Source organism: Myotis myotis, unplaced genomic scaffold, assembly GCF_014108235.1.
Source record: "Myotis myotis isolate mMyoMyo1 unplaced genomic scaffold, mMyoMyo1.p scaffold_m19_p_4, whole genome shotgun sequence".
Taxonomy (NCBI): domain Eukaryota; kingdom Metazoa; phylum Chordata; class Mammalia; order Chiroptera; family Vespertilionidae; genus Myotis; species Myotis myotis.
Window position 1 is genome coordinate 75465769 of NW_023416346.1, and position 17761 is coordinate 75483529.

Below are 17761 nucleotides of genomic sequence, written 5' to 3' on the forward strand. Positions count from 1 at the left end.
GCCTTCGAGTTCCGACTGAAGCCAGACAGTCACGCTTCTCCTGTTTGAGTCTGGGTCCCTAGAGACTCACCCGGATCTGGAGCTCAGAATCTGAGACTCCCTCCTGATTGAAAGCACCAACCGCGCCCTCCGCTGCCAGCTCGCTCCACGCGCACTCCGTACCTGAGTATTTCACTTCAGCACTGCGCCTCCTCTGAGTCTGGGTATGATATTCTCTTTCCTCCTAGTTGTAGAATTTCCACTCAGCCAGCCTTCCTGTGGTTCTGGATGACGTCCGTTCCGTCTTTTAGGTGTGTTTTGATTTGGTTGTTCAAGGCAGCAATCTCCGGTGTTAACCTATGCCGCCATCTTGGTTATCCCCCCCATAAATTTTTGTTATATTTTTACCATGCATATGTACCCACATTCACCAGGGTCCCCACTCAGCCCACAGGCATATATCACATTGTTTATAATAGGAAGATTAATTCTGTGTTTTCCAGGGCCCCAAGGAATACCCCTTCTTTCATAAATGGAGATCCTGAGCTGCATGTAATTGGGGCATGAGTGTGTGGAGACTCCTGGATACTTTATTTTTTTTCCCTTTCTTTATTGATTAAGGTATTACATGTGTGTCCTTATCCCCCCATTGCCCATCCCTGGCACATGCCCTCATCCCCCTGGTGTCTGTGTCCATTGGTTATGCTTATATGCATGCAAACAAGTCCTTTGGTTGATCTCTCCCCCTTAGCCCCACCCTCCCCTATGTTTCCTCTGAGTTTTGAGCATCTGATTGATGCTTCTCTGACTCTGTATCTGTTTTTGTTCATCAGTTTATGTTGTTAATTATAATCCACAAATGAGTGAGATCATGTGATATTTATCTTTCTCTGACTGACTTATTTCTCTTAGCATAATGCTCTTCACCTCCATCCATGCTGTTGCAAATGGCAAGAATCCCTTCCTTTTTACAGCAGCATAGTATTCCATTGTGTAGATGTACCACAGTTTTTTAATCCACTCATCTACTGGATACTTTTTAAAAACTTAAAAGGTGAGGGTTTTGCACAAATGAATCACAGAAAGACCTTCATTTATTTAAAAAAATAACTTTATTTGAAAAAATGATAAAAATTGAACATAAAAATTTAAGTGAACTTTTTGCAAGGGCAATATGGTAATATACATGCTCAGCATGGTGACCAGGGGAAGTCACCCCATGGCTATGAGGAAGGCATTCCAGGCTCAATTCTTGCTGGAACCCAGAGTGAGATTGTCAAAGATGTATTCTGTCAGGCTGGATTCTGGAGCTCCCATCTTTTGTAGGTTGGTGATATGGTCCCCCAACTCTTTGATGAACTTTACCTTCTCCTGCAGGTAATAACGCTTCAGGAAGTTACAAACTGGTGCAGATTGAGCAGACTCTAGTTCACTCTCTTCATCAGGTTCAGGGCGCACTTCATGGTGCTCAGGCCACTCTCTCAGTTCTCTTGCTCAGGCCTGCTGATGTTTTGCAGGCGGATACGGCCCCTGTGCTGGTTCTGCACCCACATCAGCTTCTCTACATGTTCCATCTCCTTGTTTGACTGCTGAAGAACTGGCTGAAGTGATTCAAGGCCTCATCAGCATGATCAAAGTAAAAGGCCATGGACAGATACACGTAGGAGGCATGGATCTCTAGGTTGATCTGGTTGTTAATGGTGGCTTCGCATTCGGGGTGGTGGTTTTGCTGCAGAGATGAGAGTGTAGGGAGCACCACGGCTAGCAGCACGGGTGAGGACCAAGACCAAGGCAGCGTGGAAAATGGAGCTGGAGCTGTTGGGTTAGACTTGGAGTGTCCCAGGGGTGAGTGAGCAACCAATGTGGCCAAAGAGGGGTGTGCTGTTTTCCAGTGTTAAGGCCACAGGCGGTTGGCTCTGAGGTAGTACTGGCAGGCAGAAAATGGGGCTGGAAGATGGAAGATAGAACAGTTACTTGTGAATGTTGGGAGAGGAGGGAGGGAAGATGCCTTGCTGAGGGGGGTGTGGAGGGGGGTAGGGAGGCAAAAGGGGGGCTCAAGTGGGCAGTGCACCATGGACATGTGCCAGGTTCCATCATAGCCTGGATGAAGCAGGGAAAATCTGCCCTGAGCACCAGGCATTTGACCTTTTAAATTTTGCAATAATATATCTATATTGCAAGAACTTTATTTGTCCTCTAGTTGTTTCCTTCTGTGGTCAACATTTTTTTTAACTTTATAAATCCATTTTCTTCCCTTAAAATTCTGATGATATGAATTTGAATTTTTGGTAAAATTCTCTTTTGTTGCCTGTATTTTATATGCCCCCCCCCCGACTCCGAAATGAAATAGTTCTGTGTGTTCATTGTGATCTTCTCTTGTACCTTCCTCAGACATCTAACAAACCTTTGTTCATTTATATTTATGGATAAAGGACTTACTTGATCAACCTAGGTAATTAGCATGCATCTGATCAAGAATTGTGATTTCCATTTCTCTACTAGACTTCTGCTCCAATGGGATGTGGAGTGTGTCAGTTATTCAGTGTTTGTTTGTTTTTTTCCTTTGGGGATACATGGCATGGAGCTTACAAGTACCAAAACAAGTATGATATTTCTGACCTTGGAAGACTAGTGTTTTTTTTTCCTTCTATGTAGATGTGTCCTATTGTTTTCCTTCTCTGCAGATCTGCTATTGTCTTATATTCATTCACTGACTTGGAGTGTAGTTCAGTGTGATTAAAGGGATCCAAAACTACAGGTGTTTACTGTCCTATGTAAGTGGGGTAGGGCAGGGTTAGAGCTGAGCAAGGTAACACAGATCTAAAGTTCACAGAGAAGTTATTTAATCTCACAGTTCACCAAGGACCGTCTACAGTGTTGCAATTTCATTTACTGCTCTTAAAGTTTCTCTGAATGTGCTCAGGTTTTCTATTGCAGATATTTCAAGTTCTCTGAAATAACCAATCTTGTAGCCTCTGCTTATCCTGTCTTTAAATAATTCCTCACAATTTCTGTTCTCCTGATGGCATCCTTTCTCTGTGTGCAGATAATGTTTGTGTTTAGTTTACCAACATGATTCAGTTATCTTTTTAAACTATTTTTTTCTTTTTTAAACTTTATTGTTGAATGTATTACATAAGTTCCCTTTTCCCCCCATTTACCTCTTCTAGCTCACTCCTGACCCCCCCAACCTAGCCCTCACCAACTCATTGTCTGTGTCCACCAGTTATGCATATATGCATTCAAGTTCATTGATTGATCTCTTCCCACCCACCCTTCCCTGCCTTCCTTCTGAAGTTCAATAGTCTGTTCCATGCTTCTATGTCTTTGGGTCTATTTTTCATCTGTTGAGTGTTTCCTTCCACATCCCGCGTGGAGTAGGGTTCAGTATCTGAAAGAGGAGCAGCACAACAAATGAGAGAAAAAGACACGAGATAATTTTGCTATATTGGGGGACCAGGCGGCAAGTCCCAAAGGACTTCCTCCGTGCTCAGGCCTCACCAAGCTTTTATTGATCTGGGATGCACCCATAGCATAGCCCTTAGGCAGGTGACCCCCTAGTAACAAGCAGACTAGCCCATCAGCAAGGATTTACATAATAATAAATGGGGGAGTAGTTTCAGCTACCACTGTCTGAACAAACAGAGGTGGCGTCTAGCTCCGACCTTTGCTAGGGCTTCAAAGGCACCCAGCCTTCGGGGGGTTCTCTGTCTATGCTTATCAGATAGTGAAGGCAACAAACAGTTTCCCACATTCATCATCAGTTTATTTTGTTCATTAGAATAATTTATGAGTGAGATCATGTGATACTTACCTTTCTCTGACAAGCTTATTTCACTTAGCATAATGCTCTCCAGGTCCATCAAGGCTGTTGCAAATGGTGAGTTATATTTTTTAAATTTTATTGATTAAGTTATTACAAATGTGTCTTTATCCCTCCATTGTCCCCTCATCCCCCAGTCTTCCCTCACCCTCACCCCCTGTTGTATGCATCCATCGCTTATGCTTATATGCATGCATACAGGTTCTTTGGTTGATCTCTCCCCCTTACCCCCACCCTCCCCTACCTTCCCTCTGAGGTCTGACCATCTGATCAATGCTTCTCTGTCTCTAGATCTGTTTTTGTTCATCAGTTTATGTTGCTCATTATAGTCCACAAATGAGTGAGATCATGTGATATTTATCTTTCTCTGAATGACGTATGTCACTTAGCATAATGCTCTCCAGCTTCATCCATGCTGTTACAAATGGTAAGAGTTCCTTCCTTTTTACTGCGGAATAGTATTCCATTGCATAGATGTACCAAAGGTTTTTAATCTACTCATCTGCTGATGGGCACTTAGGCTTATTCCAAATCTTAGCTGTGGTGAATTATGCTGCTATGAACATAGGGGTGCATATAGCCTTTCTGATTGGTGTTTCTGGTTTCTTAGGATATAGTCCTAGAAGTGGGATCACTGGCTCAAATGGAAGTTCCATTTTTAGTTTTTCGAGGAAACTCCATACTGTCTTCCATAGTGGCTGCACCAGTCTGCATTCCCACCAGCAGTGCACAAGGGTTCCTTTTTCTCTGCATCCTCGCCAGCATTTGTCATTTGTTGATTTGTTGATGATAGCCATTCTGATAGGAGTGAGATGGTACCTCATTGTTGTTTTGATTTGCATCTCTCAGATGATTAGTGACTTTGAGCATGCTTTCATATGTCTCTTGGCCTTCCTTATGTCTTCTTTCCAAAAGTATCTATTTAGATCCATTGCCCATTTTTTAATTGGGTTGTTTGTCTTCCTTTTGTTAAGTTGCATGAGTTCCCTGTAAATGTTGGAGATTAAACTCTTATTGGAGATATCGTTGGCAAATATGTTCTCCCATGCTGTGGGTTTTCTTGTTGTTTTGTTGATGGAATCTTTTCCTGTGCAGAAGCTGTTTATTTTTAGGTAGTCTCATTTATTTATTTTCCCTTTAGTTTACATTGCCCTAGGAGCTGTCTCGGTGAAGATACAGCTTCAGCATATATCTGAGATCTTGCTGCCTATGGATTCCTCCAAGATTTTTATGGTTTCCAGTCTTACATTTAAGTCCTTTATCCATTTTGAGTTTATTTTTATGTATGGTGTAAGGTGGTAGTCTAGTTTCATTTTTGCATGTGTCTAACCAAGTTTCCCATCACTATTTATTGAAGAGACTGTCTTGACTCCATTATATGTTCTTGCCTCCTTTATCAAATATTAATTGAACATAGTGGTTTAGGTCAATTTCTGGGCTCTCTATTCTATTCCATTGGTCTATATGTCTGTTCTTGTGCAAGTACTAGGCCGTTTTGAGAACAGTAGCTTTGTAATACATCTTGATATCTGGTATTGAGATCCCTCCAACTTCGTTATTTCTCAGGATTGCTGCAGCTACTCGGTTGGGTTTTTTTTGTTTGTTTGTTTAGTTTTGTTTTGTTTTTTAAATAGTACAGTTTTATTTGCTTTATTAAAGACTATAAAATGTAAATGATCATTCTAACATTACTTTGGTTGGTTGTTGTTTTTTTCCTTTTTTCCCACATTTAAATTGTGAATAGGCTTTCCTCATTTTAAGTTCCAAAATATCTTTTCCTTGATTGATACCTTATTTGATAAGTAAGAACTTGGGAATTGTCTTAAACCAGTTTCCAGTCTCTGAATGTTTCCAGTCAGGTTTTCTTTTCTTTTTTTTTAATCTTTATTGTTCAGATTGTTACAGTTGCTCCTCTTTTTTCCCCCTATCACTCCCCTCCACCCAGTTCCCACCCCACCCTCCTCCCTCACTCCCCACCCACTGTCCTCATCCATAGGTGCACGATTTTTGTCCAGTCTCTTCCCGCATCCCCCTCACCCCTTTCCCCTCCACGAATAGTCAGTCCACTCCCTTTCTATGCCCCTGATACTATTATAATCACCAGTTCATTCTGTTCATCAGATTATTCAGTTGATTTTCAGATTCACTTGTTGATAGATGTGTATTTGTTGTTCATAATTTGTATCTTTACCTTTTTCTTCTTCTTCCTCTTCTTAAAGGATACCTTTCAGCATTTCATATAATACTGGCTTGGTGCTGATGAACTCCTTTAGCTTTTTCTTATCTGTGAAGCTCTTTATCTGACCTTCAATTCTGAATGATAGCTTTGCTGGGTAGAGTAATCTTGGTTGTAGGTTCTTGGCATTCATCACTTTGAATATTTTTTGCCACTCCCTTCTGGCCTGCAAAGTTTCTGTTGAGAAATCAGCTGACAGTCGTATGGGTATTCCCTTGTAGGTAACTGACTTTCTTTCTCTTTCTGCTTTTAAGATTCTCTCTTTGTCTTTTGGTCTTGGCATTTTAATTATGATGTGTCTTGGTGTGGTCCTCTTTGGATTCCTTTTGTTTGGGGTTCTCTGCACTTCCTGGACTTGTAAGTGTATTTCTTTCACCAGGTAGGGGAAGTTTTCTGTCATTATTGCTTCAAATAGGTTTTCAATATCTTGCTCTCTCTCTTCTTCTGGCACCCCTATGATTCGGATGTTGGTACACTTGTAGCTGTCCCAGAGGCTCCTTGCACTATCTTCGTATTTTCGGATTCTTTTTGCATTTTGCTTTTCTGGTTGGGTGTTTTTTGGTTCTTCGTATTTAAAATCGTTGACTTGATTCTTGCAATCCTCTAGTCTGCTGTTGGGAGTCTGTATAATATTCTTTATTTCAGTCGGTGTATGCTTAATTTCTAGTTGGTCCTTTATCACATTGAGGGTCTCATTAGATTTCTTGTAGGTCTCATTAAGTTTATCGGCAGTTTCTAGAAAATTCTTGAAAAACCTTAAAAGTGTGGTTTTGAACTCTATACCCAGTAGTTTGCTTTCCTCCATTTCTGTCATTTGTGTCCTTTTTCTTTGTCTCCGCATTTTTTATGCTTCCCTGTGTTGATAAAGTGGTTTTCTGTGCTAAATGTCCCCTAGGGCCCAGTGGTTCAGCCTCCCCAATTACCTGAGGAGGACACTCTTGGTGCACCCCCTTGTGGTCTTTGGGCACAGTCTTGTTGTAGTTAAGCCTTGATTGTTGTAGGTATCACTGGGAGGAATTGACCTCCAGGCTAATTGGCTGTGAGAATCAGCTGTGTCTGCAGTGGGAGAACTTCTATGCTAGAGACATCCCTCCGGGGCAAGACTTGCTTCAATGGGGCTTTGGTGCTCACTGAGTCTGCCCCCCTGAGTGTGTCCTTTATGGTTCCACGGAGCTGCAAACTGGATGGTCCCACTCTGACCTCTGGATATACTGGCTCCTGGATCTCTAGGGAGGTGCTAATCTAGCCTCTGCCTTAGGCTCTCCAGCAAAAGCCTCTCTGCAGGGCTTGGGTGGGGTGTGTCCCGCGGGTTCAACAGGGCAGTGCTAGCAGTTATGGCTGCTCTCAGAGGCTCCACTTCTCAGTGTCTTGGCAATCACTGCAAGCCCCTCCGAGAGAAAGCTGCCCTCAAGTTCTGACCGATGCCAGACAGTCCCGCTTCTCCCGTATGAGTCTGGGTCCCCAGAGACTCCCCCGGAACTGGAGCTCAGAGCCTGAGACTCCCCCCCCCATTGAAAATAACAACCACACCCTCAGCCGCCAGCCCGCTCCATGTGCACCTCTTTACCTTAGTATTTTACTTCCGCACTGCGCCTCCTCTTTCCTTCTAGTTGTAGAATTTCCACTCAGCCAGCCTTCCTGTGGTTCTGGATGATGTCCGTTCCGTCTTTTAGTTGTATTTTTGAAGTGGTTGTTCGAGGCAGCAAACTCCGGTGTTTACCTATGCTGCCATCTTGGTTTCTCCTGTTGTTGTTTTTTTTAATTATAATTCCAGATGAACTTTTGGAGAGTTCTTTCAAGATCTGTGAAATATGACATTGGTATTTTAATGGGGATTGCATTGAATTTATAGATTGCTTTGGGTAGTATGGACATTTTAATGATGTTGACTCAACCAATCCATGAACACAGTATGCTCTTCCATTTGTTTTTGTCTTCCTATTTTTTTTCCCAATGTCTTATAGATTTATGAGTAAAGGTCTTGTACCTCCTTAGTTCAGTTTATTCCTAGGTATCTTAATATTTTTGTGCAATGCTAAATAGGATTTTTTTTGTAATTTCCCTTTCTGTAAGTTCATTATTGGTATATAAAAACGCCATCGACTACTTGGTATTAACTTTGTATCCTGCTACATTCCCGAATTCATTTATTAAGTCTAATAATTTTTTGATGGAGCCTTACGGGTTTTCTATGTACAGTATCATGTCATCCGAATAATGACAATTTTACTTCTTCTTTTCAATTTGGATGCCTTTTATTTCTTCTTTTTGTTTGATCGCTATGGCTAATACTTCTAGTACTATGTTGAACAGGATTGGTGAAAGTGGGCATCTTTGTTTTGTTCCTGTTCTTAAGGGAAATGGTTTTAGTTTTTGCCCATTGAATACGATGTTGGCTGAAGGATTGTCATATAATGCTTTTATTACGTTGAGGTATGATCCTTCTATTCTCACTTTGCTAAGAATTATTAACATAAAAGGGTGCTGGACTATGTCAAATGCCTTTTCTGCATCCAGCGATATGATTATGTGATTTTTGTCTCTCAATTTGTTTATGTGATGTATCAGGATTTTTGATTTGTGGATATTGTACCATCCTTGCATCCCTGGAATATATCCCACTTGGTCATGGTGTATAATTTTTCTAATGTAATACTGGATCCAGTTTGCTAGAATTTTGTTGAGGATTTTATCATCTATGTTCATCAGGGATATTGGCCTGTAATTCTCTTTCTTTGTGGTGTCTTTATCTTGTTTTGAAATTAGGGTAATGCTGGCTTCATAGAAAGAGCTTGGAAGTATGCCTTCCTCTTGAATTTTTTGGAATAGTCTGAGAAGGATTGGTTTCAGTTCTTCTTTGAATGTTGGGTAAAACTCCCCTGTGAAGCTATATAGTCCAGGGCTTTTGTTTGCTGGAAGCTTTTTGATTATTTTTTCAATTTCATCAGTAATTATCAGGCTATACAGGATTTTTTATTCTTTCTGATTATTGGAAGCTTTTATTTTTCTAGCAATGTGTTCATTTCCTCCAGGTTGTCCAGGTTTTTGGAGTAGAGTTGTTCATAGTATTTTTTTACAATCCTTTGTATATAGGTAGGGTCAGTTGTTACTTCACCTCTTTCATTTCTGATTTTGTTTGTTTGGGCCCTCTCTCTTTGTTTCTTGGTGAGCCTGGCTAGAGGTTCATCAATCTTGTTTATCCTTTCTAAGAACCAGCTCTTGGTTTCATTGATCTTTTGTATTGTTTTTTGGTTTCTATGTCATTTACTTCTTCTTTGATTTCTATTATTTCCTTCCTTCCAGATGCTGTGGGCTTTTCTTGTTGCTCTCTTTCTAATTCTTTAAGTTGCAAGGTTAGCTAATTTATTACCAGTTTTTCTTGTTTTTTGAGATAGGCCTTTAGAGCTATGAACTTCCCTCTCAGGACTGTTTTCATTGTGTCCCATAGATTTTGGATTGTTGTGTTTTCATTGTAATGTGCTTCCAGGATGCTTTTTATTTCTTCTTTGATCTCTCTGGTAACCCAGTCATTGTTTAATAATAGCCGTGGGCAAACTATGGCCTGTGGGCCGGATCCGGCCTGTTTGAAATGAATAAAACTATTGAAAAAAAAGACCATACCCTTTTATGGAATGATGTTTACTTTGAATTTTTATTAGTTCACACAAACACTCCATCCATGCTTTTGTTCCGGCCCTCCGGTCCAGTTTAAGAACCCATTGTGGCCCTTGAGTCAAAAAGTTTGCCCACCCCTTGTTTAATACCATGCTATTTAGCCTCCAAGTGTTTGATTTTTTTCCATTGTTTTTATTGTAGTTGATTTCTAGTTTTATGCCATTGTGGTCTGAGAAGATGCTTGTTATGATTTCTATCCTCTTGAATTTGATGAGACTTTGCCTGTGTCCTAATATGTTATCTATCTTTGAAAATGTCCCATGTGCATTGAAGAAGAATGTATGTTCTTTAGCTTTGGGGTGAAATATTCTGAAGATGTCAATTAATTCCATCTGATCTAGTGAGTCATTTAAGATTGTTAATTTTTTTCTAGAGGATTTATCCAGTGGTGTCAGTGGGGTATTAAAGTCCCCTACGATGACTGTATTGCTATAGCTCTCTCCCTTGATATCCTCCAGAAGTTGTTTTCTGTATTTGGGTGCTCCTGTATTAGGTGCGTATATGTTCACCAGAGTTATATCTCCTTGTTGAATTGCCCCCTTTAGTATTATGTAGTAGCCTTCCTTATCTCTTGTTATGGCCTTTACTTTGAGGTCTACTTTGTCATATATAAGTATCACGCACAACCCCAGCTTTTTTCTCCTTTGCATTTGCCTGAAAAAATTTTTTCCATCCCTTCACTCTCAGTCTGTGTGAATCCTTTGTTCTGAGGTGGGTCTCTTGCAGACAGAAAATACATGGTCATGTTTTCTTATCCATTCAGCTACCCTATGTCTTTTGGTTGAATGGATAATCCATTTACATTTAATGTTATTATTGCTAAGTACTTGTTTTCATTTTTATCCTTAATGTTTGTGTTTCTTATTGCCTTTCTGTTTCTTCTTTTTACAGAAGTCCCTTTAGCATTTCTTGCATTGCTGGCTTGGTAGTAATAAACTCTGTTAGCCATTTTTTTTGTCTCTGAAGCTCCTGATTCCACCTTCAATTTTGAATGATAGCCTTGCTGGGTATAGTATTCTTGGATTCAGTCCCTTGCTTTGCATCACTTTGTATATTTCATTTCATTCCCTTCTGGCCTGGTATGTTTCTTTTGAAAAATCAGTTAATATTCAAATAGGAGCTCACTTGTAAGTAACTTTCTTTCTCTCTCTGGCAGCCTTTAACATTCTTACTTTGTCCTTTGTGTTTGCCAATTTAATTATGATTTGTGTTAGTGTAGGTCTTTTGGGTTTCATCTTGTTTGGGACTCTATGTGTTCTTGGGCTTGCATAGTTTTTTTTCTTGGCCATTTTATGATTGGATTGTTTATCTTCTTTTTGTTAAATTGTATAAGTTCTCTATAAATTTTGAAATTAAAACCTTATCTGAAGCAGAATTGGCAAATATGTTCTTGTTGTTTTGCTGGGCAGGAACTTTTTATTTTTATGTAATCCCATTTGCTTATTTTCTCCTTAGTTTCCGTTGCCCTAGGAGCTGTATCGGTAAAGATATTGCTATGACATATGTCTGATATTTTGCTGCCTATGGGGTTTTCTAAGATTTTGATGGTTTCCTGCCTTACATTTAAGTCCTCTATCCATTTTGAGTTTATTTTTGTGTATGGTGTAACTTGGTGATCTAGTTTCATTTTGCTGCATGTGTCTGAACAATTTTCACAGCACCATTTATTGAAGAGGCTGTCTTGACTCCATTGTATGCTCTTGCCTCCTTTGTCATATACAAATTGAGCATAATGGCTTGGGGTTGATTTATTTGTTCTCTGTTCTGTTCCATTGATCTATATGTCTGTTCTTGTGCCAGTACCGTGCGGTTTTGAAAACCATGGCTTTCTAATATAGCTTGATATCTGCTATTGTGATCCCTCCAACTTTTTTCTTCTTTCTCAGGATTGTTGTGGCTATTTAACGTCTTTTTCTTTTTATTCCAGATGAAGTTTTAGATAGTTTGTTCTAGGTCTGTGAAATATGCCATTGGTATTTTAGTGGGGATTGCATTGAATCTATGAATTGCTTTGGGTAGTATGGACATTTTAATGATGTTGATTCTACCAATCCATAAAAACGGTATGTTCTTCCAAATGTTTATGTCTTTCTCTATCTCTTTTCAATGTCCTGTAGTTTTCTGAGTACAGGTGTTTTACCTCCTTTGGTAAGTTTATTTATATATATCTTAGTTTTTTTGTTATAATGGTAAATGGGATTGTTTTGTAAGTTTCGCTTTCTGTGAGTTCATTATTGGTGTATTAAAAAGCCTTAGATTTCTGGGTGTTAATTTTGTATCCTGCTACAATGCCAAATTTATTTATTAAGACTAGTAGTTTTTTAATGGAATTTTTGGGGTTTTATCTGTACCGTATCATGTCACCTGCAAATAATGACAGTTTAGGTTCTTCTTTTCCAGTTTGGATGCCTTTTATTTCTTCTTCTTGCCTGATCGCTATGGCTAGCACTTCCAGTACTATGTCAAGCAGGAGTGGTGAAAGTGGGCATCCCTGTAATGTTCCTGTTCTTATGCGAAAGTTTTAGATTTTACCCATTGAGCATGATGTTGACTGTAGGTTTGTCACATAAGAATTTTATTATGTTGAGGTATGGTCTCTCTATTCCCACTTTGCTGAGATTTTACCAGGAAAGTGTGTTGGATTTTGTCAAATGATTTTTCCTGCATCCATTGATATGATTATGTGATTTTTGTCTCTCAGTTCGTGTATGTGATGTGTGGATATACGGATATTGTACCATCCTACCATCCCCAAAATAAATCCCATTTGGTCATGGTGTATGATCTTTCTAATGTAATGATGGATCCAATTTGATAGAATTTTGTTGAGGATTTTAGCATCTGTGTTCATCAGTGATATTGGCCTATAGTTCTCTTTCTTTGTGGTGTCTTTATCTGGTTTTGGAATTAGGGTAATTCTAGCTTCATAGAAAGAGCTTGGAAGTGTGTGTTCCTCTTGAATTTTGTGGAATAGTCTGAGGAGAATAGGTTTTAGTTCTTCTTTGAATGCTTGGTAGAACTCCCCTGTAAAGCCTTCTGAACCAGGAATTTTGTTTGCTGGAAGATTTGTCATTACTGCTTCAATTTCATAAGTAGTTATTAGCCTATTCACGTTTTTTTTTATTCTTCCTTATTGAGTTTTGGAAGCTTGAATTTTTCTAAGAGTATATCCATATCTTCTAGATTGTCCAATTTGATGGAGTAGAGTTGTTTGTAGTATTTTTTTGTTTTGCAATCCTTTGTATTTCTCTGGGGTCCATTGTAACTTTAGCTCTTTCATTTGTAATTTTGTTCATTTGGGTCCTCTCTCTTTGCTTCTTGGTGAACCTGGCTAGAGGTTCATCAATCTCGTTTATCCTCTCAAAGAACCAGCTCTTGGTTTTATTTTTTTAATAAATCTTTATTTTTCAGATTATTAGTTGTTCCTTTTTTCCCTCAAGCTCCCCTCACCGGTTCTCACCACACCCCATGCCCTAAACCACCTCCCCCCACTGTCCTCAGTCATAAGTGTACAATTTTTGTCCAGTCTCTTCCCGCACCCCCACACTCCCTTCTTCCTGAGAATTATCAGTCGACTCCTTTCCTATGCCCCTGATTCTATTATATTCACCAGTTAATTCTGTCCATCAGATTTTTTATTCACTTGATTATTAGATTCACTTGTTGATAGATATGTATTTGTTGTCACTTTGTTGTTCATAATTTTTATCTTCACCTTTTTCTTCTTCTTCCTCTTTTTAAAGAATACCCTTCAGCATTTCATATAATACTGGTTTGGTGGTGATGAACTCCTTTTTTCTTTTCTGTGAAGCTCTTTATTTGACCTTCAATTCTAAATGATAGCTTTGCTGGGTAGAGTAATCTTGGTTGTAGGTTCTTGCTATTCATCACTTTGAATATTTCTTGCCACTACCTTCTGGCCTGCATAGTTTCTGTTGAGAAATCTGCTGACAGTCATATGGGTACTCCCTTGTAGGTAACACTGTTTTTCTCTTGCTGCTTTTAAGATTTTCTCTTTGTCTTTTACCCTTGGCATTTATGATGTATCTTGGTGTGGTCCTCTTTGGATTCCTCTTGTTTGGGGTTCTCTGCATTTCCTGGATTTGTAAGTTTATTTCTTTCACGTGTAGGGAAAGTTTTCTGTCATTATTTCTTCAAATAGTTTTTCAATATCTTGCTCTCTCTCTTCTTCTGCCCCCCGCCCCCCATAATTCGGATGTTGGTACGCTTGAAGTTGTCCCAGAGGCTCCTTACACTATCTCCATATTTTTGGATTATTTTTTCTTTTTGCTTTTCCAGTTAGGTGTCTTTTGCTTCTTCATATTTCAAATCTTGACTTGCTTTTTGGGATCCTCTAGTCTGTTGTTGGATCTCTGTATATTATTCTTTATTTCAGTTAGTGTATGCTTAATTTCTAATTGGTCCTTTTTCATATCCTTGAGGGTTTCACTAAATTTCTCAAAGGATTATTGAGTAACCTTATAACCGTGGTTTTGAACTCTATATCCAGTAGCTTGCTTTCCTCCATTTCTTTCATTTGTGACATGTTTTTTGTCTCTGCATTTTGGCTGATTCCTTTTGTTGATAGAGTGGCTTTGTGTGCTAGGTGTCCTATAAGGCCCAGTGGCTCAGCCTCCCTAATTACCTGAGGTAGACACTCTTTGTGCACCCCTTTTTGGGCTGTGTGCACAGTCTTGTTGTAGTTAAGCCTTGATTGCTGTTGGTATCACTGAGGGGCATTGACCACCAGGCCAATTGGCTGTGAGGACCAGCTGTGTCTACAATGGGAGAACTGCTGTGCTGGAGACACCCTTATGGGGCAAGACTTGCTTCAGTGGGGCTTTGGTAGTCACTGAGTCTGCCCCCTGATTGTGTCCCTTATGGATCTGAGGAGTTGTAATCTGGATGGTCCCACTCTAACCACTGGGTACACTGGCTCTTGTGTCTCCAAGGAGGTGCAAAGTCAGCCACTGGCTGAGGCCACCCAGCAGGAGCTACAGAGACATATGCAGATTCCTCCTCTTTGTTTGGGGTTTGGAGGTGCCCAGAGGAGGCCCAGCTGTGTAGCAATACAGGCTGCTGTCAAGCCTTAGGCCTTTTTTGGAAGCTCTGGGGCTCTCTGACCCAGCTGCAGTTTATTAGGTTTTAGGCAGTGATAGCACAGGCCATTCATCTGCAACAGCCACTGGGCACAGCTTGGGTGGGGTTCTAAATTAGGTGGGGTGGGGTCTCAGGGAATCACCAGTATAGAGCAAGCAGCAGCGGCTGCCAGTTAGCACTCCATCAGAGAGGTCCCTGAGGTCCCTACATCTCTGCATTCCATGACCCATGCAAGAACAATGATTTGCTGCAAGCACCTCTGAGAGAAAGCCGCCCTTGTGTTCTTGCCCGATGCCAGACAGTCCAGTTTCTCCCCTTATGAATCTGGGTCCCCAGCGTCTTGCCTGGACCTGGAGTTCAGAGAAATCGGTAGCTTGTATCTCCCTCCAGATTGAAAAAGAGAACAGCGCACCTAGTTGCCAGCCTGTTTCACGCGCGCCTCCATACCTCTGCACTTACACAGCTCTGCACCTCCTACCAGTCTCAAATGTGCTTTTCTATTTCCTTCTAGTTGTAGAACTTCCACTTAGACAGCCTTCCTGTGATTCTGGAGGATATCCAATTTGTCTTTTAGTTGTAGTTTTGATGTGGTTGTGTGAGGCAGCAAGTACAGGTGTGTACCTATGCTGCCATCTTGGTTCCTACGGTTTTATTGATATTTTGTATTGTGTTGTGTTTCTTTCTGGTGTCTATCTCATTTATTTCCACTCTGATATTTGTTATTTCCTTCCTTCTGCTTACTCTAGGATTTTCTTTTTGCTCTCTTTCCAATTCTTTAAGTTGTAGGGTTATATAATTTATTACCATTTTTGTTATTTTTGTTTGTTTGTTTGTTTGTTTGTTTGTTTTGAGGTAGGCCTGTAGAACTATGAACTTCCCTCTCAGGACTGCTTTCATTCTGTCCCATAGATTATGGATTGTTTTGTTTTCATTGCCGTTTGTTTCCTGGATGTTTTTCATTTCTTCTCTCATCTCTTTGGTAACCCAATCATTGTTTAAGAGCATTCTATTTAACCTCCAATTTTTTGATATTTTTTAATTGTTTTATTGTAGTTGATTTCTAATTTTATGCCATTGTGATCTGAGAAGATGTTTGATATGATTTCTATCCTCTTGAATTTGAGGAGACTTTGCCTGTGTCCCAATATGTGGTCTATCTTTGAAAATGTCCCATGTGCATTTGAGAAGAATGTATATTTTATAGCTTTGGGGTGAAATGTTCTGAAGATGTCAATTAATTCCATCTGATCTAGTGAGTCATTTAGGATTGAGGTTTCTTTGCTGATTTTTTGTTTAGAGGATTTATCCAGTGGTTTCAATGTGGTATTAAAGTCCCATACCATGACTGTATTGCTGTCAATCTCTCTCTTGATATAACCCAGAAATATTTTTACTAGTATATGTTTGGGTGCTCCTTTATTGGGTGTATATATTTTTACCAGAGTTATATCCTCTTTTTGCATTGCTCCCTTTATTATTATGAAGTAACCTTCCTTTTCTCTTGTTATGGCCTTCACTTTGAGGTCTATTTTGTCAGTTATACATATTGCTATCCCACCTTTTTTTTTTTTTTTTTTCATTTCCATTCACCTGAAAAAAATTTCCATCCCTTCTCTATCAGTCTGTGTGAGTCCTTTGTTCTGAGGTGGGTCTCTTGAAGACAGCTGATATATGGGTCATGTCTTCTTATCCATTCAGCTACCCTATTCTTTTGGGTGAAGCATTTAATCCATTTACGTTTAAGGTTATTATTGCTAGGTAATTGTCACCATTTTTACCCTTTATACTTGTGTTCCTTCTTCCCTTTCTATTTCTTTATTTTTTTACAGTAGTCCCTTTAGCTTTTCTTACATCGGTTGTTTGGTTGTAATAAACTCCCTTAGCCCTTTTTTTTGTCTGTGAAGCTCCTTATTTCTCCTTCAATTTTGAATGATAATGTTGCTGGGTATAGTATTCTTGGATTCAGTCCCTTGCTTTGCATCACTTTGTATATTTCATTCAATTCCCTTCTTTCCTGATGTGTTTCTGTTGAGAAATCAGTTGATAGTCTGATTGGAGATCCCTTATAGGTAACTTTCTGTCTCTCTTTGGCAGCCTTTAAGATTCTTACTTTGTCGTTGGTGTTTGCCAATTTAATTATGATGTGTCTTGGTGTCAGTCTTTTGGGGTTCATCTTGTTTGGAACTCTGTGTGCTTCTTAAACTTGTGTGAGTTTTTCCCCCCCACTATCAGTGAAGGTTTCTGTTATTATTTCTTCAAACAGGTTTTCTAATCCTTGCTAAGTTTCCTGTCCTTCTGTCACCCATATTATGTGGATTTTGTTTTGTTGCATGTTGTGCAAAGCTCACTTATTCTCTACTCCTGCTTTTTAAGTGTGTGTTGTTGTTTTTTCCAGTTGCTATTCTGCTTGGGTATTTTTTCCTACCTTGTCTTCTACATTGCTGGTGTGGTCCTCAGCTTCTTCTAGTCTACTGTTGATACTTTCCATTGTGTTTCTTATTGCAATTATGTCATTCTTCATTTACTCCTGGTTCTTCTTCATTTCCTCTTGATTCTTACACATGTTGTTGAATTTGTCTGCCATCCTTTTCAGCATCCCTATGACCATTGTTCTGAATTCTTTCTATGACAAATTGCTTGCCTCTATTTTGTTTACTTTCTTTTTTTGTATGGATGTTGTATCATTGTCTCACAATTTTTGCACTTCTCAGGTGTCTGGTTATTGGCCCACTCTCTACCATGTTAATGTAAAGACACAAAATACAACTCAACAAGAAACGACCAGAGAAAAGAGAATTATGGGAGAAAAAAGAGTCCAAAAATGATATTGAAAAGAGAAAAGAAAATGAAGAAAAATAAAGGAAAAATATACATTTATGGGGAGAAGACTCCACAAAACAAAGAAATAAACCAAAAGTACAAACAACAAACACCCAGAAAAAAAGGGG

General features: G+C 39.5%; 1 pseudogene; it reads right to left on the reverse strand.

The window, feature by feature from the left end:
* Positions 1-1224: 1224 nt before the first annotated feature.
* LOC118653478 lies at positions 1225-17301 on the reverse strand (annotated as a pseudogene).
* Between the last annotated feature and the right edge of the window lie 460 nt (positions 17302-17761).